Source organism: Delphinapterus leucas, chromosome 15 (genome assembly GCF_059928025.1).
Source record: "Delphinapterus leucas isolate spDelLeu-1000000601 "Yukka" chromosome 15, BTC_Dleu_Yukka2, whole genome shotgun sequence".
NCBI classification, from domain to species: Eukaryota; Metazoa; Chordata; class Mammalia; order Artiodactyla; family Monodontidae; genus Delphinapterus; species Delphinapterus leucas.
In genome coordinates, this window is record NC_143143.1 from 46,649,682 (window position 1) to 46,673,421 (window position 23,740).

The following is a 23,740-nucleotide window of genomic DNA, read 5'->3' on the forward strand; positions in this document are numbered from 1 at the left end:
ACAGAAGATGTTAACAGAAACTGTTCCTAAGGGAACACAGCCATTGGACTTATTAAACAAAAACCTTAAATCAACTGTCATAATAAATCAAACCAGGAGTATGATATATAAAAAGAGAATATCAATAAAGATTTAGAAATTATAAAAAGAAACCAAAGAGAAAAAATGAAAATCTCAGAAGAGGATTTCAATTGCAGATTTGACAAGGTAGAAGAAATCATCAGTGAATGTGAAGATAAGTGAACAGAGCCTAAGAGAACTTTGGTACACAATCAAGCATACCAACATACATGCAATGTCAACCCCAGATGGAGAGTAGAGAAAGAAAGAGACAGAAAGAATATTTGTAGAAATAGTGGCCAAAAATTTCCCAAGTTTGGTAAAATACACAAATCTACACATTCAAGAAGTTCAAACAACTTCAAGAGTATAAATGTGAAGAGATCCACACAGAGATACATTATAATCAAATTGTCAAAAAACAAGGGCGAAGAGAGAATCTGGTAAGCAGCAAAGGAGAAGCAACTCATCACTCATACAAAGGATCTTCAATAAGATTAACAGAAATCATGGAGGCCACAAGAGAATGAAATGAGATTTTTTAAGTGCTAAAAAGAACTACCAACCAAGAATGCTATATCTGGCAAAATTATCCTTCAGAAATGAGGAGAAAATAAGACAGTCTCAGAGAAACAAATTCTGAGAGAGTTCATCATCAGTAGAACTTCCCAACAAGAAATGCTAAAGGGAGTCCTTTAAGCTGAAGTAGAAGGACACTAGTCAGCAACTTGAAACAATATGAAGAAATACAAAGCTCTGGTAAATGTAACTACATAGTAAATGAAAAAGCCAATATTATTATGTTTTTGATTTGTAACTCCTCTTTTAATTTACAATAGTATTTAAAAGACAAATGCATAGGACAGTAATTATTACCTATGTTAATGAGCACACAATATAAAAAGATGTAATTTGTGAATGACAACATAATGGGGAAGACCTAAACAGGATCAGAGTTTTTGTATGCTATTGATTGTAAGTTGGTATCCATTCAAAATAGTTTGTTATAAGTTTAAGATTTTAATTGTAATCTCCTTTGCAACCACTGAAAAAAAAAGCTTAAAAATACATACAGAAGGGGGCTTCCCTGGTGGCACAGTGGTTGAGAGTCCGCCTGCCGATGCAGGGGACACGGGTTCGTGCCCCGGTCCGGGAAGATCCCACATGCCACGGAGCGGCTGGGCCCGTGAGCCATGGCCGCTGAGCCTGCGCGTCCAGAGCCTGTGCTCTGAGGCAGGAGAGGCCGCAGCAGTGAGAGGCCCGCGTACCGCAAAAAAAAAAGTAGAAAAAAATAAAGTAGAAGAGAAGGTAGTAATGGAGGAAATAAGAAACAAAAAGCTATTAGACATACAGAAAAAAAATTGCAGAAGGAAGCTGTTCTCTATCGGTAATCACTATGAATGTAAATGAATTAATTCACTAATCAAAAGAGATTGGCAGAATAGATTTAAAAAAAAACAAACATGAAACAATTATATGCTGTGAGAAGAGACTCACTTTAGATCCAAAGACACAAATAGGTTTAATATAAAAGTACTGGAAAAAGATATTCCATGGAAGTAGTAGCCAAAAGAGAGCCAAAATGGTTATATTAATATCAGACAAAATTGGGACTTCCCTGGCTGTCCAGTGGTTAAAACTCTGTGCTTCCACTGCAGGGGGCATGGGTTCAATCCCTAGTCAGGGAACTAAGATCCTGCAAGTACAGGCCAAAGGAAAAAAAAGATAGGAAAAAAGTATCAGATAAAATAGACTTTAAGTCAAAAATTGTTACAAAGGACAAGGAAGGATGATAGATAGGTAGATGACAGAAAGACGGAAAGATAGATTGATAAAAGAGTCAAAACATCAAGAAGATATGAAAATTATAAACACATATGCATTTAACAAAAGAGACCCAAAATATATAAATAAAGAGAAGTAAACAGTTCTACAGGAACAGTTGAAGATTTCAATACCTCACTTCCAACAATAAATAGAACATCTAGACATGAAGCCAGTAAGGAAATACGAGGCCTTGAATAACACTATAATCAAACTAGACCTAAGAGACATATATAGATCATTCCATCATCAACAGCAGAATAAACATTCTCTCCAATTGCATGTGGAACATCTTCAAAGTATACCATGTTAGGCCCAAAATAAATTTCAATAATTTATAAAGATTGAAACAAAGTATCTTCTTCAACACAATGGAATAAAGCTAAAAATCAATAACAGGAAGAAAGCTAAAAAATTCAAAATTACATGAAAATTAAACACCATAATCTTAACCAATAGGTCAAAGAAGAAATCATAAAGGAAATTTTGAAAATGTCTTCTGACAAATGAAAATGAAAATAAAACATACTGAATTAGTTTAGATGTAGTGAAACCAATGCTTAGGTGGAAATTTATAGCTGAAAATGTATACATTACAAAAGAAGATAAATCTCAAATCAATAACCTAACTTTACACCTTAAGGAACTAGAAAAAGAATAGCAAGCTAAAACCAAAGCTAGCAGATAAAGGAAATGATAAAGATCACTGCATAGATAAGTGAAACAGAGAAAAACAACAAAGTCTATGAAATCAAAATTTAATTCTTTCATACATCAACAAGATTGACAAATCTTTAGTTAGACTGACAGATAAACAGAAAGACTAATATACAGATGAAATGAAAAATGAAAGAGAGGACATTACCTCCAACCTTAGAGAAATAAAACTGATTATAAGAGAATACAATAAACAATTGTGCATCAAAAATTGGATAACCTAGATGAAATGGACAAATTTCTAGAAACACACGAACTACAAAAACTGATTAAAGAAGAAACAGATTATCTCAACACACCTATAAAAAGTAAAGAGATTTAATCAGTATGAAAAACCTCCCGACAAAGAAAAGCCCAGTACCATATGGTTTCACTGGTGAATTCTCTCAAACATTTAAATAAAAATTAACACTAATCCTTCTCAACCTCTTTCAAGAAACAGAAGACGAGTAAAGACTTGCTAACTCATTCTGTAAGGGTAGGATTACACTACACAAAATAAAAACTATAGACTAATACTGCTTATGACTGTAGATGCACAAAATGTTCAACAAAACACTAGCAAACCAAACCAACAGTATATTCACACCATGACCAAGTGTGAATATTCCAGGAATGCGTGGGTGGTTCAACATAAGGAAATCAATGAATGCAATATTTTTAATAGTAGGAAGGGAAAAAAACACACATGATCAACTCAGTTGATGCAGAAAAAGCATTTGACAAAATCTAATATACTTTCTTGACTAAACAGAACAGAACAAAACAAAACAAAAAAACAGGCAGAAAACTAGGAATAAAAAGGAACTTCCACAAAATGATAAAGAGCATTTATGAAAAATCTACAGCAAGCATCACCACTGCTATTCAACATTGTACTAGAAGTTCTAGCCAGAGCAACTAGGAAAGAAAAAGAAATAAAAGGCATAGGAATTAGAAAAGAAGCAGTCAAACTATCTCTATTTGCAGATGACATGATCTTGCATATATAGAAAATCTCAAAGAATCCACAAAAAAATTTACTAGAAGCTAACAACTGAATTCAACAAATAAGATAATATATAAAAAACACTTGTGTTTATACCCACCACTAATGAATAATCTACAGATATTAGAAATCAAATCCACTTATAATAATATCCAAAATAATGAAATGCCTGGAAATAAATTTAACCAAGGAGGTGAAAGATTTATATAATAAAAAAATAAAATATTTTGAAATATATTAAAGACAAATAAATAGAATGATATCATATATTCATGGATAGAAAGTCTTAATATTATTAGATAGCAATATTACCTAAAGTGATCTACAATTTCAATGAAATCCCTATCAAAATTCCAATGGCTTTTTTTTTTTTGCATAACTTGAAAAGCTAATTTTCAAATTCATATGGAATTGTAAGGGGCCTCCAATAGCTAAAACAATATTGAAAATTGAAAACAAAATTGCAGGGCCCACACTTCCTGATTTCAAAACACAGTAATCAAAATAGTGTGGTACTCACATAGGATAGATGTGGATCAATGAAATAAAACTGAGAGTCCAGAATTAAACCTAAATATCTATGGCTATTTGAATTTCAGTAAGGGTGCCAAGATTATTTAACATGAAAAGAACAGTATCATCAACAAATGGTACTGGGATAACTGGATACCCACATGCAAAAGAATTAAGTTGTACCCTACTTCACTCCACATATAAACTCTAATTACAGATGGATAAACAGCCTAAATATAAGAGTTAAAACCATAAAACTCTCAGAAGAAACCGTACAAGTATATCTTCATGATCTTGGATTTGGCAATGGATTCTTAGCTATGACATCAAAACACAGCAACAAAAGAAAAAAAAAAGAGATAAATTGGACTAGAATTTACAATTGAATTACAATGACCCAGAGAAATGAAAATTTATTTCCACACAGAAACGTGTACACTAATGTTTATAGAAGCATTATTCATAATAGCAAAAGTGTAGAAACTACCCAAATGTCCTTCAACCAATGAATGAATAAACAAATTCTGGTATATACATACATTGGAATATTACTCAGCCATAAAAAATAAATATGTTAAAACTGAAAGAAGCCATACACAAACAGTATGATCCCATTTATGTGAAACATCCAGATTGGAAAATCCATAGAAACAGACAGCAGGAGGTTTTGGTGGTTGCCAGGAGCTGGGGGAGGTGGGAGAAAATGGGAAATAACTATCTAATGGGTATGGGTTTCCTTTTGAGGTGATGAAATATTCTGGAACTAGATAGAAGTGGTAGATGCACAACATTGTGAATGTACTAAATGCCACTAAATAGTTCATTTTAAAACTATTAATTTTATGACTGTGACCAGCATACAGTAAGGTATTATTATTACTAGGATCTATATTTCTGCAGACCAAAAGTCATTACTCAGATCTATGAAAACTCAGATACTCCTTTTTGTCTTATGGAAAGGGATTCCACTGGACATTACAGAAGCTGATGCCTGGGCCTACTGGGGAAACCATCAATACTAGAGTTATAAACATGACCTTTATTAAACAGCTAGAAAAGGAAGTGAAATGTACAGATAAACCAGAGATGTCTATAAATGGGATCTGGAAAATAAACTTCTGCTGGGCATGCACAAAGAAAATAAAAGGTTAAGGTGAGCTGTGGACAAAACATAAGAAGCCTAAATGTCAGAAGGATTCATTGGGAAGAAGCATGCATTCCTATCTATGAGCTTTTTTTCCCTACTCCCCATGGTCACTAGACTAGCGATTGGCTCCTTTTTTGGAATCCTGTTCACAAACCCTCGTGGTTTCTAGAGAGCTGCCTAGTCTGCTGACCATTCTGACAAAAATGACCTGAGAACCAAATCAGTCAGTTAAATTACCCTTCGTATCCTTTCCACCTACTGAAGTCACATGCTTTACACAACTGAAATAGCTGGTATTTAGGAAAAATGAGGGAAGTGCTAACAGCTCCATTTTTGAGGTTTGAGGTTTTATTCTTAAGCATCAGTCATTCCGTTCGGACCAAAATTTTAATTCACTAAAATTTAATTCAGCAAAGCTATATGGATCATCTATCATGTGTCCAAATCCATACTAGATTTCAAGATAGGGGCTGAGACCTGAGAAGGGATGTACAAAGCCATGACAGCACACTCTAGTGGGAAAAACACAGAGATAGAAGAAAAGGGGTCATAGTCTGTTTCCTTGTGTCACAGGGGAACACTGATAACCCTGACAAATGTAGAGGGCTGCGGCGAGGGTATGATTAAGAAGTAGAATCGAAGGTATCTCGGAAACTTTAAAGAATAGTCTAGGGATGGCAAAAACTGGAGGCAGTGATCATAACACTCTATTTTATCAAACCCGGATATGACCTCAGAATACTTAATGGTCCTCAGAGGGCCACCATGAATAGATCAGCCTTGGCACATGAGTACATAAATAGACAGTAGAAATGAGAGGGATTATTATCACTGAACACTGAAAAGGTGACTTCAATTTCCTAAATCTCCTCAGTATCACACAGCCCCTGCCAACTAGGAAAGGCTTCTTAGACCCATATTTCAGATTTTGTTCGGCAGCTTCTGTCCTGTCCAGGAGATATTTTCCTTTTATTGCTTCCCCAATCTGAAGATATCTTCTAGAAATTAAATAATGATTAGTAGATTCTACTGAGTGTGACCATAAGCTAAGCACCATGCTAAACAGTTGACATACCTGTATCAAACACAGGGACAAACTACAAAATGTAATTTTCAAAGTAGGTATTTCTGAAATGCTTTTCTAAAAGAAATTATACTTAATTATAACAATAACTAACAGTAAATGAGGGCTTTATATTTTGCAACTGGATTTATAACCATGATAATTCATTTGCTCTTTCCAACAACCCCTTGAGGCTGGTGGGATAGCTGTTAATATCCCCAGGAGAGATGAAGTAACTCACCCAAGTTCTTGTTACAAATAGCAGTGCAGGGTATCAAACCCTCTCCCAGATTCTAAATACACTTGACTTGACTGCCAGATGCAAGGAAAGTTGAGCAATGAGCCTGAAATTTAATAATTTACTGCCTAATCTCCCTTTCTGAGATCTGCCTTGCCTTTGGTTTTCTTATGTGAACTCTGAAAGAATCCCTTGCAGATACCTACTATATTCTCTTGCTCTAATGCAAAAGTTGCCAAGCACTGCTGCAAAATTAAAATCATCTAATGCAAAATTTCCAAGCACCATAACTTAAAACAAAACAAAACAAAAAGCCGCAACTCATCTGCAAGGCAATAAGAAGCAGTGGGTAAAAACTTGTATTGCTTGGATCCTAGAGCCAGTCAGCCTGGGTATGAGGCTGTACATAGTGATCTCGGGCAAGTTTTCACTTTGTTCTAGGCTATAATTGGGGGATAATGGTATTAACTACTTCACAGCGGTGTTGAGAGAATTGAATAAATTAATATCAGTAAGTAAAGTGCATAGAAGAGGACCTGGAACATAATATGTGCTGAATAAATGAAAATTATACTGAACCAAAAATCTACTATCTTGTAAACTATCCCCAGGAGTAAATTAATCTACTTGAGAAGTTGCATTAACTCCTTTTAAGTCCCCAGAGTGACATTCAGTCCACTGTTTATTCCCATGTACTTTACTATTTCCTATATATATAACAACACTTGCCACTTAAAAGTAGACTAAATTGTTATAAAGTATCGTTCCTCTTTGAAACTGATCCTTTGCCTCCATATTTCACTCTGCTTTCACCTCAAACCTGAAATAGTCTTTGCTTTTTAAAGTGAACAATTTTGCCATTTGAAGGGAAGAAATATATTACAGCTGCAAAGATAAGTTAAATGTTTCAAAGAACTAAGCCTGGCATCTTTAAGAATAAGACACGTTTAAGCAAAAGAGATGGCTTTGTGTGAGATCAGAGGCAGATCCAAAGTCTTAGGGGGGCACAAAACAGCCTCTTTGGCCATTTCCCAAAATCTCAAGAGCACTGCCTTATTTGCACATTCATTTGCATGAGTCTTATCAATATCAAATGTACTCACATATTTACTGTGTGCCTGCCTTTCCTGACAGATGAAGAGAAACTGTTCTCTGTCCAAGTTCACCAGCAGCTCATCAGTTGTCTGCAACCCACAGTTCTAAGGATAAGGCAGTGAGAACCACATTTCATGGTTTTATGGGCTACGTTTCGTGACCGAGGTTTGCCCTAAGGAACCCAACATTTAACCTAGAAATATTTGTGAGTAGAATCATTTCCTTTCTTCCTTTTCTTTCATTCTAGAGGTCACTGCCACTAGAAATATGACCAAACTGAGAAAGAAGGAGTAAAACAGACTTTCAACTTCTTTAAGAAATTCTATATTCATAGAATATAGACTATCTAGATATGCTGTAAAAATTGTTAATCCTCTCATTTAAATTTTTAATTATATTAGTAAGTGCTCAACACTGAAAAAAGGCAGGAAATAGAGAAAAATACTGAAAAGAAATGAAAAGTTGCCCACTATCTACATTTTGTAAAAAGCACTAAGATGGTTCTGATACACAGAGTTGAGGTTGTTGCTGCTGGTGATTAAGAATGCCAAGGATATTATGTTATCTAACAGGTCAGTAGACTCCTATTGCGGCAAACTATATTCCTCAAAGATGACTGCAACAGTATCTCCTGGTCTTCTTAGTCTTCTTACAATGTGACTTTGACACTCCTCCCATGGAGAGGTGGGTGTCTGTGTTCCCTCCTATTAAATCTGGATGGATTTGTGACTAATGGAAATAACGTAAGTAAGTGACTACCGAGGACAAGTTATAAAAATGTGATGGACTTCTCCCTGTTTCTTTTGAGATGTTCACTCTTAGAAACCAGCCATCATGCCATGAGGAAGCCTAAGCAACCCGTGAAGAGGCCAACTTGGAGAGTACAGAGGTACCCAGTACACAGCCCTGGCTGAGCTCTGAGAAGAAGTCAGCATCAATTGTGTGAGTCAACCAACTCGAAAGTAGATCCTCCAGCCCCCAGGTCAGCCACCCCGGCTGATGCCATGTGAGCAGAGATGATGTGTAACTATTGAGATTTGTGCACAAAATACATCTTTGGTTTTATTTTAAGGGCACTAAGTTTCGGGGTGGGTTGTTATGAGGCAACAGATAATTACTTAAACTAATAGTAAGAGCGACTACAACTGAAATGGTAAGCATCTATCATGCGGCAACACTGTAAAATGGTTTTAGACGTTGTATCTCAGTTAATTCTCACAATAACCCTTCTGGTATAGAGAGTATTATTACTCCCAATTTATATATGGGGATATTCAAAAACACACACAGGTTAAGTAATTCATCCACGATTTAATTAACTCAATTAGCAAGTAGAACTGGGCTATGAACCAGGAGGTCTGGCTACAAAGCTAATGCCCTTAACCACAACACTGAGCAGTGGGAGAACATTCCACTTAATTAAGATCCAATTGTTGTTTCTGAAGCGCAGCTCCGTCAGGATCTGCTTCCCCAAGCCCTGCTCAGCCACATTCCTCTCTTCCTAATGAGAAAGACACACAACCAGATGGACTACTCCCTCCCAACACTGAGGTTCAGACAGATTGAGTTACTAGCTTAAGCTACAGAGTGTCCATGCTGGGGATCCAAGCCAGGTCTGTCTGACACCAAAACTTAGGCTCTTTCTATTGTTTTATGGTACCCATTGGGCTAATGGATGACTGCAGTAGATGAATAATAAAAATTATAGATAATTCAAGTTAATTATCTTTAACTAATACATTGATGTATATGGGAAGAGAACTGTTTTCCAAATCATATTTTCCCAAGGAGAATGAAATAAATGTTCTAATTTTTGACACAGAGCTATGAGGCAAGGGAATTTCTGAATGAAAAATTACTGTTCATATACAGCAACATTTCACAAACGTTTGGTTTCAGGATTCCTCTATATCCTTAAAAATTGTTGAGTACACCAAAGACCTTTTATTTATATGGATTATATTTTTCAATGTTTAATATGTTACTGGTTAAAACAGAATTTTTTTAAATACTTATAAATTCATTTAAAAATAAGAATAACCCAATATACATTTATATAAATAGCATATTTTGTGAGAAGAAAAAGCTATATTCCAACAAACAAAAAGTCTTATTCAGAAAAATAGCACTGTTTACAGTCCTGCAAATCATTTTAATGTTTGATGTAAGAAGAGATAACTGGGTCCCCATCTCTGCTTTGGCACTTCCAATTTGCTGTGGTATCACAGGTCATGCAGCCTCTTTAAGACTCCACTTTACATGTATAAAAGAATGAGTGAAAAAGGCAAATAACATTTTAATACCATCATAAAAGCAGTTTTAATCTTACAAATCCTGTGGAAGAGTCCTCACATTACTTTAAAAATTGCTAGTATACAGTATACAAAAGGTTGTTAACCAATTAAAATTCAATAAGAAAAACAATAGAATAATATTTATATGACCTTAATGTAGAAAATGATTCTTTGAACTAGACACAAAAAGTACAAAGCTTTAAGTCAGAAAAACTTATTTTTTAAATTAAAAGTTAAAAGACAAGCCATACATTGGCAGAAGGCACCTCCAACACAACTTTATAGACAAATAATTATTATTCAGAATATATTTTTTTAATTGCTACAAATCAATAAGAAAAACGCAAATGTCTCCGGAGAAATCAAGGCAAAGAAACATAAATAAGACATTTCACAGAAGAGAAAACCCAGAAGGCCTATTAAGTGTCTGAAAAGGTATGCAACCCACCAGAAGCCGACAAATGCCAAGGAATACAACAAAGAGTACTATTTTGTGCTCATTAGATTGGCAAAAACAAACAAAAGCCCTGACAATCAAGGACTCGTGTACTACTGATGGGAATGTAGCAGCTACTTTAGGAATACAGCAGACACTGCTTATTGTCTACTTGTCACCCACCTTTCCCCATCTTCCTTCCTAACAGCATATTTTGTTCAGGTATCTCCTTCCTCCTGATAACATTCTTCGAGGTAAACTGGCCCTATCCCCACGTAGTCATCATGGTCTTATCTAACCTTGTAAGTAATCAACTTCGGGTGTGATTCAGTTTTAGCCAATAAGATATGAAAGAAAGCCAGGTGGAGGAAGTTTCTAGGAAAAGTTTCCCTGCCCTTCAAAAGAAACAAAGAGATACAATAACTTTGGCCATTGTTTTGTCTGCATTTGATTCCTTGTAACCATGAGGAGAGCAAGCCATTGAGTCAATGAATAAACCAAGTCTAGACCACCTCTACCTCTGGACTTCTTGGTATGTGAGGTAATAAATTTCTTTATTTTAGCCACTTTGAACTCTATTGTCTGTTATTTGCAGCTGAAAGAATGCTAACAAAGAGAAGAATTTTGCAGTATCTAGTATAGTGACCTATACCTATAGTCATACCCTAAGACCCAGAAATTCCATTTCTAGGTACATAAGCCGGAGAAGCTCACCCATGCAGAGGAGGCGATTATGTAAAAGAATGTTCCTTGTAGTCTTATTTGTACAGAGGGACAACTGAACGCAAGTTTGCAGTTTATTAATGATAATTATCATTAAAATAAGTATTAATTTTTATAACAGGTAGGTAATTATTAATACTAATGTATTTTTAATTCCTTTTTCTGTCCTTTCTGGAAAGAGGATGTCACTATTTTGAATTATGAGATCGAAGCCACCCACTATAAGGCAACAAACTAGAAGAATCCCAGGTCACCGACTGTGTGGAGGGCCATGCTCCTCCTGGACTACCTATCTGGACTTTTTCACAAGTGGGAAATCAACTTCCATGTTAAGTCACTCTTAAGTTTTTAGGGCTCACAGCTGACCCTAATTTTAATTAAACAAATAAGAAAACATAGACTGAAAACACACCACCAAATTCGCCACAGTGGATGGATGCTTCTGGGGAAGGAAAGAGGTAAGTAGATGAGAGAGAAAATGAAGGATATTTCAACTTTATAATATTCTTATATTCTATTTTGAATTAAGGATCTAAAGCAATAAATAATTAAAATAAATGAAATGTTAACCTCTGTTAATTCTAGGTGGTGCATATTCTATTTCATTATTCTCTGTACTTCTCTGTGTTTGACTTCTCAAAAAAACGGATGACATAGACAAAATTACCCAAAAAGAAAAAAAAAAAAAAAAAAAAGAGGAAGGAGGGAGGAAATGAAGTAAAAGAACATGCCCTCTCACCCAAAAAGAAAGAAAATGTGCTCCTTCTACATATACAAATTTAAACAATATCAAGACCAAATTTATCTCCTATTAAAATGAAGATGAGCAAAGATCAATAAAACTAAAAGCTGGTTCTTTGAGAAGGTAAACAAAATAGATAAACCACCAGCCAGACTCATCAAGAAAAAAAGGGAGAAGACTCAAATCAATAGAATTAGAAATGAAAAAGGAGAAGTAACAACTGACACTGCAGAAATAAAAAAAATCATGAGAGATTACTACAAGCAACTCTATGCCAAGAAAATGGACAATCTGGAAGAAATGGACAAATTCTTAGAAATGCACAACCTGGCAAGACTGAATCAGGAAGAAATAGAAAATATGAACAGACCAATCACAAGCACTGAAATTGATACTGTGATTAAAAATCTTCCAACAAACAAAAGCCCAGGACCAGATGGCTTCACAGGCGAATTCTACCAAACGTTTAGAGAAGAGCTAACACCTATCCTTCTCAAACTCTTCCAAAATATAGCAGAGGGAGGAACACTCCCAAATTCCTTCTACGAGGCCACCATCACCTTGATACCAAAACCAGACAAGGATGTCACAAAGAAAGAAAACTACAGGCCAATATCACTGATGAACATAGATGCAAAAATCCTCAACAAAATACTAGCAAACAGAATCCAACAGCACATTAAAAGGATCATACACCATGATCAAGTGGGGTTTATTCCAGGAATGCAAGGATTCTTCAATATACGCAAATCTATCAATGTGATAAACCATATTAACAAATTGAAGGAGAAAAACCATATGATCATCTCAATAGATGCAGAGAAAGCTTTCGACAAAATTCAACACCCATTTATGATAAAAACCCTGCAGAAAGTAGGCATAGAGGGAACCTTCCTCAACATAATAAAGGCCATATATGACAAGCCCACAGCAAACATCATCCTCAATGGTGAAAAACTGAAAGCATTTCCACTAAGATCAGGAACAAGACAAGGTTGCCCACTCTCACCACTCTTATTCAACATAGCTTTGGAAGTTTTAGCCACAGCAATCAGAGAAGAAAAGGAAATAAAAGGAATCCAAATCGGAAAAGAAGAAGTAAAGCTGTCACTGTTTGCAGATGACATGATACTATACATAGAGAATCCTAAAGATGCTACCAGAAAACTACTAGAGCTAACCAATGAATTTGGTAAAGTAGCAGGATACAAAGTTAATGCACAGAAATCTCTGGCATTCCTATATACTAATGATGAAAAATCTGAAAGTGAAATCAAGAAAACACTCCCATTTACCATTGCAACAAAAAGAATAAAATATCTAGGAATAAACCTACCTAAGGAGACAAAAGACCTGTATGCAGAAAATTATAAGACACTGATGAAAGAAATTAAAGATGATACAAATAGATGGAGAGATATACCATGTTCTTGGATGGGAAGAATCAACATTGTGAAAATGACTCTACTACCCAAAGCAATCTACAGATTCAATGCAATCCCTATCAAACTACCACTGGCATTTTTCACAGAACTAGAACAAAAAATTTCGCAATTTGTATGGAAACACAAAAGACCCCGAATAGCCAAAGCAATCTTGAGAACGAAAAAAGGAGCTGGAAGAATCAGGCTCCCTGACTTCAGACTATACTACAAAGCTACAGTAATCAAGACAGTATGGTACTGGCACAAAAACAGAAAGATAGATCAATGGAACAGGATAGAAAGCCCAGAGATAAACCCACGCACATATGGACACCTTATCTTTGATAAAGGTGGCAGGAATGTACAGTGGAGAAAGGACAGCCTCTTCAATAAATGGTGCTGGGAAAACTGGACAGGTACATGTAAAAGTATGAGATTAGATCACTCCCTAACACCATACACAAAAATAAGCTCAAAATGGATTAAAGACCTAAATGTAAGGCCAGAAACTATCAAACTCTTAGAGGAAAACATAGGCAGAACACTCTATGACATAAATCACAGCAAGATCCTTTCTGACCCACCTCCTAGAGTAATGGAAATAAAAACAAAAATAAACAAATGGGACCTAATGAAACTTCAAAGCTTTTGCACAGCAAAGGAAACCATAATCAAGACCAAAAGACAACCCTCAGAATGGGAGAAAATATTTGCAAATGAAGCAAATGACAAAGGATTAATCTCCAAAATTTACAAGCAGCTCATGCAGCTCAATAACAAAAAAACAAACAACCCAATCCAAAAATGGGCAGAAGACCTAAATAGACATTTCTCCAAAGAAGATATACAGAATGCCAACAAACACATGAAAGAATGCTCAGCATCATTAATCATTAGAGAAATGCAAATCAAAACTACAATGAGATATCATCTCACACCAGTCAGAATGGCCATCATCAAAAAATCTAGAAACAATAAATGCTGGAGAGGGTGTGGAGAAAAGGGAACACTCTTGCACTGCTGGTGGGAATGTGAATTGGTTCAGCCACTATGGAGAACAGTATGGAGGTTCCTTAAAAAACTACAAATAGAATTACCATATGACCCAGCAATCCCACTACTGGGCATATACCCTGAGAAAACCAAAATTCAAAAAGAGTCATGTACCAAAATGTTCATTGCAGCTCTATTTACAATAGCCCGGAGATGGAAACAACCTAAGCGCCCATCATCGGATGAATGGATAAAGAAGATGTGGCACATATATACAATGGAATATTACTCAGCCTTAAAAAGAAATGAAATTGAGCTATTTGTAATGAGATGGATAGACCTAGAGTCTGTCATACAGAGTGAAGTAAGTCAGAAAGAAAAAGACAAATACCGTATGCTAACACATATATATGGAATTTAAGGGGAAAAAAAATGTCATGAAGAACCTAGGGGTAAGACAGGAATAAAGACGCAGACCTACTGGAGAACGGACTTGAGGATATGGGGAGGGGGAGGGGTGAGCTTTGACAGGGCGAGAGAGAGTCATGGACATATACACACTAACAAACGTAGTAAGGTAGATAGCTAGGGGGAAGCAGCCGCAAGGCACAGGGATATTAGCTCGGTGCTTTGTGACCGCCTGGAGGGGTGGGATAGGGAGGGTGGGAGGGAGGGAGATGCAAGAGGGAAGACATATGGGAACATATGTATATGTATAACTGATTCACTTTGTTATAAAGCAGAAACTAACACACCATTGTAAAGCAATTATACCCCAATAAAGATGTTTAAAAAAAAAAAAAAATGAAGATGAGCACTACCCAAAGTTGTTGAGGGTGCAGGGAGTGGGAAAATACATCCTTTCTGGAGGGCAATCTTGTAATCACAGCAAATTCATTTAAAAAGTGTCAGCTCTATGACGCATCAATTTTACCTCAAAGAAGTTATCTTAATAAATTTGAGCACAAAGATTTCACTGGAAACATTTTCCTCATACTTTTGCTTATAATCTGGAAAAATTGAAAAGCATGCAAATGCTGGGAAAGACAGGCTAGTCATGGTGGTTGCTATCTCTGCAAACAATGGCATACTATATAATGGCTCCCATTATGACTGATGATATCCAGGCACATTTGATAGTGCAGAGACAAGTTCACAGTTTTCTTAAGTGAAAAGAAGTTATAATAATAAGTACAAAAGCAATATGTACAATACATGTTTTCCTAATTTAATTTGTTTACATATAGATAGAAGTTATTAAAATCTTAAAGGCTCTATTTTTATTTTCCTCTTATTATCATTCTTTTCTAACTTTCTACAACTTAACAGTGTCATTTAATGGCTGTAAACTATAAAGTGAATTGGAACAGTTGATTGCAACAAGTCTAATGAAAATAGGCAGTAGTGGTCAATTCATTTCTTACCATTAAGACATGGATAACTGGGTCCTAACAGCATAGTATTTGGAGTCATTTTGTCTCCTCTCAAACAACATGCATTTGTTTTTAAATAAGATTGTAAGTATCCCATATTAGAGATACTGAGGGAAAAAATACCATTGGGGCATAATTCCACGAAAATCAATCCTTGAGACTAACAGGACAATTAGTGGTTTTCTTTAACTGATGAGTGAAGAAATGTGTTCATTTGTTTACTAAGGAAGGATGTTGTTCATAAAGGATAAGTCAAAGGCAGGAATGAGGTTCAGAAGGGCCAAGTGTAAACAGAAATGCCTGTTAGGATTCTGGCACATTACATGGTAGATGACATATTCTGAACTGGTATAACTTTTCTCTGAATGCTTTCTTTTAGGTACTTTCTGTTACAAATTACAATGAACCCTTAATGCCACAGTACTTTTATTCCATGTTCTAAGACCTATACGTTTGTTCTGGATGCGTATTTTGGATGACTCCATTGCCTCCACTAACATTACAGTGTTAGACTAGATGTTAATCTGGATACAAACCAGAAGGCTCTGAGAGCTGCCCCATATTCCTAATGGACATGTGGATGATTTACTGTGACTTGTGGGCTCATGCACACCCCCCCACTTAATGGGCACAGCTTAGTTAGGCCATTCTAGCTTTCTCGGCAAGTGTCAGCTTTCACCATCCTAAAGTAGATGGTTTCCTTTCCATACAGAGAAGACCCTTCCTCGTCCAGGGATTACATTCCTGGATGCAGAACAGATAATAACTCGGGAATCCCATGGACTCTATTGTAAACTTACAACGAAAAGCTTTTGGAAAACCTCAACACTGTTTCCTGGAAGGGCCTAAGAATGGTACGAGAAGAGTCAGGTCATAGTCCTTAAAAGCCCAAATTAGTAACAAATCTCCATTTTTGACTACCCTTTCCCCTCCTCTGCGATCAAATTTTAGGATTTTAGTTTACACTTAGCTTTCCACCAGTCTTTTCATTAATATCACCATTATTGGAATACTAGTCTTATTACATTGATACTGTTACTTTGCTCAAATCTATGAACTTCTCTTTTCTTCCTTACTGACCTCTGTAATTCAGCAACCTCTTCTATTCTTCCCCAAAATTCATGACAAGGATGGGTGAAGGGAACGTGCATCGTGAATGTTCTCAGACAATTTCTTCTGTCTTCCTTGCTTGCACTTACCACCATAGTAACTGGTAAAGACTTCAAAATCCACCTACTGTGGCTCTCTCTTCCTCTCAAATTGTTGCTATTTTAGCAGCTTTCCTTAATGTCTCTTCAAAAACTTTCCCTCTTTAACTGCTGTAAGTCTCATTTCAAATACAGTTTTGTAGCCCAGAGTACACTGCTTAAATTGCTCCTGACCTTCTCAACCATGGACTAAGGTCAGGTTTCTTTGTTCTTTGGGATTGCTTAGGAGCCAGTACCTAGCTGTCATGAGATGGTTTTGGCCCACCTATAATCTATGTATTAGTGGATAGAGCAACTTTAGAAGGTTGGTTAGAGAGTCTTTGGAAAACAGAGAATGAGTCAACATGACCAGACTTATAGCACATACCTTAATATCATCTTCAGAGTACCCAGAACAAGTTCCTGCACCTGCTATGCAATTATTAAATTATCAGCTGCATTAGAATGGAGATGGTAATATTTTATTTTGTTCAGCCAAGAAGACAAGAAATAAATATGATTTAAAAGTTCCTTAAGATTATTTTTGTTTGGTCAAGAATATAGGATATAAATATGATATAAAACATCTTTATAATTACTTAACATTTATAATAATTTATTTCAATATTTATAATATTTCTACTTCCTGCCAGAAAGCTACGTCTACTTTCTATCTGAAAGTCATGTCTACCTTCTTTTAGAAAACTACACTGGAGACACATAAGATGCAACATAATTTTCTCTAACTTCTTTCAAAGATAAGATAGAAAGATTTGCTTACAAGGAACAAGCAATAACAGCAATGCCAACAACAATAATGATGATAATATTGATAACTTAATTACAGTTTACAAAATATGGATAAAACTCTTAGCTTTTACTGCACTTAAAATTCTAAAGTAAAAATCAAGCAAATATAAAAAGATGTAAACCCTACTTCCAAAAAATTTATTTAAAAAACAATGTTAACCTAGGATTTTTTGACAACAAACCTCTGTCATTTACATTTTACTTGTTCTTTTCCCTTCTTTTGTCAGCCAATAAGCTTTGCTCTTTGTCAATAAGATGTGATCTGATAAGCTTATTTCTGACTTGCCCCAGGGAAGCAGGGGAGGACTTCAGAGAGACAAGTCTGTTCCCTGGGCTAGCAAAGGAAACAAAGAGGAGCTGCTTGGGAAGTGACTCAAATAGTTTCTGTATTGCTTCTATGTAAACATGAGAATTAAACTACCAAAAAGCTTCCTCCCAAACAAAAATTACTCATTTTTAAAAGTAACACTTTGTTAATCATATTTCAATTCTATCCTCATTTAAAAAAACAATTTATTAAGAATAAAAGCTCATTAAAACATAAATAAATATTGGCAATATTTGTGCACTTTTAATAAAACTTGTCAAGTCTAGATCTTAATTTTTAAACACACATATGAAACCTAGTGAAGTATTTGTAAATTTGTAGCACTAATACATTTTAAATATCAAACAAAAGGAACAAAAGTTTAACTAATGAAAGAATTATAAAATGCTTTTAAATTCCCCAAATTTAAGGTTAATCACTTAGAATATGAAGGAAGTGAAGCAGAGGGGACTACAGACATACTTTAATCTATCTATAACATATTTGTCATAAATCACGGTCAGGAAATTTAAATAGATTTATATTTTAAAGAATTTCCCATGATAATTTTTAACTATTTTTATTTGGACTAGATGGTACTGTGAAACATTCGCTTAGTCCAAGTCTAATCAATCGATAATACTTTATCCCTTAAAAAATCTTGCAGATGATAATCAATACATGCCAGTTTTTAAGGGAGAAGTACTAATTGTAGTACATCTGCTTCTCCCAGAAGTACCAATGAGGGACAGTTTCCATAGTCATTTATAAGCAGATATAATATAAAACAGTTTTTGATTCTACTTTAAACATGTTTCTTTCAACATTAAACATGTTTATGTACCTAAGTAATCTGGACTGCACTGAAATAGCAATCCAAAAAGAGGTAATCTCAAATACGAGGAGAATACAGAGCTGGTTTGGAAATAAGATAAGTCTGACAACAATTTCAGGAAATCTTCCTCTCAGAAAGTCTATTTGTGTACCTAAAATTAGCACCAATACTCCAGAAACAGTGAAACAATAAGATGGTTTGCAAGTGACGACAGCTTTGGCTGAGATTACAGCAAGCTATGTAGATAGAATCATGTGGCTTTGGAGCAATCCACTTGTATGATATCTGGTAAATACATATCTCAATGATCATACATATATTGATCTGCTCTTAATAACTGTAAGCCATTCCTCCAAAGCTATGCTTTATACTAATCATTTTCGAGAATAAGGAATTTGTCCTTTGATTTGTAATTAAGTCTCAGAACAAGCCTTAGATACTGTTATCTCAAGGTCTGAGCATCCAGGACAGTAAGCAGAAGCGTTTCTCAAATTGTTTCATTTCCAAAGATAAACTGTTAAAACACATAGCTTAATTTAACATTAGTGGATTGTGCCTTTTGAAATGACCCTGGCCCTACTCATCACTATGAAGATAAAAAGCAACTATTTACAAGTTTTAGCTTTGTCTTGGTAAGTGCTTTCTCAGGTTTAATGAGCTCTTACAATGCACCACTTTACTGAAGTCCATAATAGCAAAACGAGGTGGGTCCCATGTCTCCATCTTCATAAATGAGAGAACTGAGGCTCAGAGAACTGAAGTTCTTTTCCCAGGGCCACACACAGAGTATCTATCAGAGGGAGAATTCACTCTCTGCTTGCTCTAAGTTTGCTTTTTCCAAGATCCATCTTAAAAGTCTCTTTTTGCATTTTAAAACAAAGTGAGAAGGGTGACAGGGCATTCGGGAGTGGGAAGGGGTCAAGGACACAGCCTACATCAGCTGGAGTTGGATCATGCATCATCTGCATGGCCAGACATGAAAGCAGAGAAAAGGTTAGAAAGTGGGGATCAGCAGGCTTTCCATTTTGCACTAGCCAGCTGTCTCAGCCCATCAGTTGTGGCCAGGTACTAACCCTGTTCTGAACCACAATTTCTCCTCTCTTTCCTGGGAGGCCAAAGGGGTGCTTTTTTCTCAGTTTTAAAAAAATCATCTTTATCCCAATCCTGAAAGTGTAACAAGAGTCTAACTTGGATGCTGGGGAAAATAAGGGTGTATCAGAGGGTGGGCAGACAAGCAGGCAGGGAAATAACCACCTGATTTTTTCTCTTTGATTTCTGTCTCAAGTCCTGTAATGACAGATCTCACTCCACTGCAGTATGTTTTGGAAATATACTTAAAAGGGATATGTGATTATTTTTAGGTACATTTTAAGTGTTGACTAATAAAAGGCAAATATCAGAACAGAAGAGCAGTTTAATATAGCATTTTTAAAACCATTCAGTATTCTAAGGCATCCATGACCTGCTATAATCTAATTATCTCTCCAACACCCTTTGGAATTGTCCAGAAAGATGTGGTACAGTTTCTAAGTGGTGCATTAAGCATCTGGCCTGACTTCACACAATTACAGATAGCTGAATATGTACTCTCTCTATATTTTATTAACATCCCAGAGGTTCACGTTAAGATGTAGTACTGATGTGCCCTAACTTGCATCACTACCTGTTGACAGAAGAAACTAGGCAAGACTTGAGAGGGTCTACAAATATAAAAATCTTTTAAAGATGTTTTGGCAATTTAAACAAAACTTTGGCTTAAAAAAAAAACAAAGAAAGAAAATAAAAAGAGCAGCTTCAAGTTTATAAATTTATAAAACATGCCCAAGTTTCAGCATGCCAAATCCTCTAAAAATGAGCTAATCTCCAGCATCCGTTCCTTCCTTCTCAAACTAACAGTGTCCAATTTTCCTTCAGATCATACCCTGGCCTCCACTCTCAGCCGTGTGTCTGAATGGGGTTGACCCTACCTACAGCTCTTACAGGGGGCTTAAGCTCACCAATATATCTCCCCATCTTCCTGTAATAGGTTCAGGAATGAGCATGTGATCAAGATTAAACAAATGAGAAAGAGTGAATCATACATCTGTGCATGTGTAGGAGCTTCTGGAGGTGACCTCTCTTCCCCTGAACACTGCAATGTGGGAATGTGATACATGGAACTGTCACTGCCTAAGGGAAAAGCCTGGAGCTGCCAAGGATCCATTGTACATGATCTAAGGAGACTGCCAACACTCCTTTGCCAACACTGGAAAACCCAGAGCCAGAGAGAAACTTTTTTGTTGACATACTTTAAGCCACTGTATCAAGCTTTACCTGAAGCCAGCCAGACCATACATTTGAACTTCTCAGTTACATGAACCAACAGATTTCCAATTGTTGATCAGATAGTAAGGCTTGAGCTTTCAATCACTTGCAACCAAAAAATTCTCAACTGATAATAAGCCCAAGGCATTTAATATACCAAAAGCCTGAGCTGATTTTGTTGGTTGGTTTATCAGACAACTTTGAAGACTTTATTCTCAGGAAGAGTGGTGAGGGGAAGAAAAATCATCAAGGATGTGTCTTTCTAAAACCTAAGAGAACTTTAATACTTTCTAAGATTAAATTTCCAATATCATAGTTGGAGGTGGTCTGGGGGTCATCTAGTCCTACCAGCTTCTTTTACAGGGAAGTTTTAACAAATTTGTATACAATGAATGAGTGAATGAGGAAGCTTAAGTTTAGGCAGGTTGGAAGACCTCATTTAAATTGTTCAATTTCAGCTGGGAGTTGTTTATAAAAGAGGTTTAGTGGTGGTTGTTGTTTTCACTTGGATACACAAGTACATAGTAAAGCCTGGGAAACCTGATTCCAAATCCAACCTACCCTGTCCTCCATCAGGGAACATCTCTTACCCTCTCACAAAAACAGAAAAACACAAAGTTCTTCGATATGGCCAGTTTAGATGGTCTTAGAATTTTAAAATTGGAATATGCTAGTGGGGTTCATTTTCCGGCCAGTTCTTTACCCTCTGAAATGCATTTTCTCATGTACAGTGTTAGATTCACAGGCTAGCCCACAAAACAGAGCAAAATGCAAAAAAAAACGACAAATGCCTTTTGAATCTAAAACATCTACTAGAACTCAACTAAGTTCTAAATCCTGAGAACATGGGACCATGAAATGCATGAAGACAACAGAAAAAAAAAAAATTAAACAAGAAAATATCCTATTTGCCTACCTCCTCCCTCATTTCCTGGCCATTGAACAACAAGAGTGTGAAAAAATCTGTCATTTGTCCTCTCTGACCTCCCTTTGTGCATTCTTCTACCACTTCTTAATGTCTCCTTTTTTCAAATGCTCAGATGCCCTCATCTTAATGGAGGCAGTTACCATTCCTTTGGTACTTACTATGAGTCAGGTACTGAGCTAACAATTTCAGAAATATTTAGTAATTTGTCTACAGTCATGTGGCAACGCCAAGATGGAGCCCAGGTATGCTAGACTGTGAAGGACATGCTCTTAAACATTAGTCTACACAGGTGGGTTCCTCCACTAAGAGCTGAGTTCTCTTTGCTGTAAGAATCAGGCCCCCCCATTCCTATCACAGCCTAAAGGGCTTCTCACTGAAAACTGTCTGCCTTCCTTCCCCTCCTACCAGGACAGCCATCCCCTTATTGTAGGTAATCTCCCTTAGGTAACAAAGGAGGAAAGCAATCTGAATTAACTCAGGGTAACTCAATCTTTTCAGAGGCGGTCCATTTTATTGCAAAAAAATGTACATATTATTATAAGTTCGCCTCCAATTGGCAGAATTTCAGACAGCTGATAAGAGCAAGAAGTAAAAACAAGAAAAAAACCAAAAACAAATGGAAGCAGCAAAAGAGTATATATTTTTGGACAGGGTGGGCTGATAGGAGCTATCTCAAGAGTTTGCCTCCAAAGTTAGCACCTCTAGTACAGATCACATTTTTCATAATCTCTTGCCTTCTTCTACATTTTAATCCACAACTTAAAAAAAAAAAAGAAAGCAACAATACATAATTGGCATTCAGTAAGTTCCTGCTGCCTTTATTTGCCATGTGGTGAAACCAAACCCCAGAGCAGATAACATGAAGTCATGGCAGGCTAGGGAATGGAAACCTCAGAACTCCTAACTCCCAGGCCAATATACCTTCTTTTAGATACTGATAACCAAAATTGTACATTTATCTTTCTTTTCTGTTTAAGGTCTGCCTGAATGGAGACAAAACTGATTAAATATTGATATAAGCCCATAGGAATTTGGCCAGGCAAAAAGTTCTTTTTAAATATAATCAACTCCCAACTGAAAATAGCTTCTAGAAAGAATGCTTTCATAAAACAATTTAATCCATGTGTTTATTTTGCAGTAACAGGAAGAAAATCCACCCTTTAACTGAGAGATTACCTGTTCGTCCCACCTCCCTTTCCTCCAAAACTCCAGCAGCTTTATCTCAGTTCAACTTTTGCTACCTAACATTTCTAAGAAGTTGGCTTTTCAACAGACGTTAGAATTCTAAAACTCCTGTATTTAATGGGTCCACCCTCAGAGGCCAATAAAAGTGCAATCATAGAACAATAGGGGTCAGTATACCTCTTATCAAGAGTTCACCTTCTACTGTGATATGATTCATTCTTGGAGAGGAACTCAGAAGGTCAAACTGCTATCAGAGAAACATGTAAATAGATAAACTAAATGAAGCTAATGAAGAGACCATAATCAAATACTCCTGGGAAAGACAATTAGCTGGCCTCCTTCAGAAACACTCAGAAACTTTTTAAAAGTAGGAAGGAGAATGCTGTGAACCTCTAAGAATAAAACAAATAACAGTTTAAGGAAATTGCCCTCCAGGTAAATATAAAAGCAAAATTCTTCCCAATAATATTAAAAAGTGAAACGCACTTAGTGGA

At 36.0% G+C, this 23,740-nt stretch overlaps 1 protein-coding gene across 1 annotated transcript in view; it reads right to left on the reverse strand.

Annotated features, from left to right (window-relative positions):
* Positions 1 to 23,740, reverse strand: part of MACROD2 (mono-ADP ribosylhydrolase 2) — a 1,987,750-nt gene that overhangs the window by 1,640,847 nt on the left and 323,163 nt on the right. The gene's annotated exons all lie outside the window — the stretch shown is intronic.